We start from the raw sequence: 1,665 nt of genomic DNA, 5'->3' as shown, positions 1-1,665 counted from the left end.
CATTGTACTATCTTTTGACATGATTTTAATATTTTAATTGATTCGAAAACCAATATAAGCATTCGTGTTGTACTGAAGAAAACTGGATACAAGACACCTCAAACACATTCCTTACATGGGTTTACAGGAGCAGTTGGATGGCAGGAATATCATTCTTGTATTTCCAGATGGGATGCAGCAGATGCGTGAAGATGCCTTCCTTTGAACACAAGTGTGATGAACTCATCATATGTGGTGGCAAAAGTCTGAATGAGGGTGTTGGAGCTGCAGTTGCTCCAAATCCGTACTACAATGCACTGACTGACCTTTGCAGTTACAACTGGCAGAAATAGTCGTTCATCATCGAATGAATGGAGCGGATAATCACATTGTAATATCTGTGCTAAAATGTGAAGAACCTGATGATGATATTATTTCACATGTCGATAATCATGTTATGATTTAAGTTCTCTGGTTATGCTCAATGATTACCACCTTTGGGATATAAACATCACAGAAAACGATTTTTTTTACATGTTGGAAACAAATACGTATTGTATGAGGGATTTGTTTAGTGCAGATATCGTTAACCCCAATATGTTGGGAGGACTTCAGGGAAACATTACAAATACATTCTATATAAATATAGATAACACTACAAACCATGTGAGAGCATTGTTGAGAAAGTTATTTGTGTTATCACCATTTTTAAAAGATGTTCTGGAAGTAATCTCCGAGTGTTGACGTCATCCTGACAATTATTATATTCTTCTCAAGGAAAATTTCACAGAAACCGAGTCTACAATGATATACAATATTGAGAGAATACAATTCTAACAAGAAAAAGAGCAATCCTAGATTGCAGACACTCACGAGGACTTGTTTTGTGTGGTATTTATGTACTTTTTGCCCTCTATTTTGTGTGGTGTTTGTGTGTGGGTGTGTTCAGTAATTCATAAGACATAACTAATGTGTCTGTTCCCCACTGTTTTGTCCTTCCCACTCCTGTCCCGATTGTCTCATGCCCCCCCCCCCTTGCTGTGCATTGTGTGTTAGCTCTCATATGAGCCTCGACAAAGTAACAAAAAACAAACAAACTAGAATTGCCTCTTTATAACTGCTGGAAGTGATGACCGCGTACCAAGATGTCCCGCTTTGATGGAACCCCACTTTGATTGGACAACTGATCCTAACCCATCACATTTATTATTATTCTACTGAATTCAAATCAAACAGAAGATCAATTAGGTACAGTCCCACATTGGAGTCAACAGAAGGAACCCAAACACGCACAAAACAAAGATGAAGTCATCAGGAGGAACCTGGATAGTATTCGGGTTTCAGCTGCTACTTATCTACCCTCAAATCCATCCAGGCACAGCCACGTGAGCCTTATTCAAAAATAAAAATTTAAAAGAACCTAGATTCAAAATATTTAAATAATTCTGACTGCCAGACCATGTGGCCGATCAGGTTGAAATTTAAAACATATATTCCCCCATCACTACCAGCTCATAATTTAAAGTTTCACGTCGATTAATGAAGCAGTTCAAGAGAAGTATTTTTTTTAAAGATTTTCACTCAATCTAATATGGCTGCCAGACCATGTGACATCAATTATTCATGAATACCCAGGTATCCACAATAACTGGGGAACATTTGTGTGAAGTTTCCCCTTGGTCTGTC

General features: G+C 37.8%; 1 long non-coding RNA gene across 1 annotated transcript in view; it reads left to right on the top strand.

Annotated features, from left to right (window-relative positions):
- Positions 1–709, top strand: part of LOC147008653 (uncharacterized) — a 28,511-nt gene extending 27,802 nt beyond the window's left edge. The window contains exon 2 of the long non-coding RNA XR_015053313.1: positions 168–709. This is a non-coding gene — a long non-coding RNA (uncharacterized LOC147008653). The remainder of the gene's footprint in view (positions 1–167) is intronic.
- Positions 710–1,665: the final 956 nt, after the last annotated feature.

This window comes from Eptatretus burgeri, chromosome 18, assembly GCF_056783735.1.
Source record: "Eptatretus burgeri isolate ZD-2024b chromosome 18, Ebu_testis_v1, whole genome shotgun sequence".
Taxonomy (NCBI): Eukaryota; Metazoa; Chordata; class Myxini; order Myxiniformes; family Myxinidae; genus Eptatretus; species Eptatretus burgeri.
Note: the sequence above shows the minus strand (reverse complement) of the source record. Positions and strands in the feature narration are given on the sequence as shown.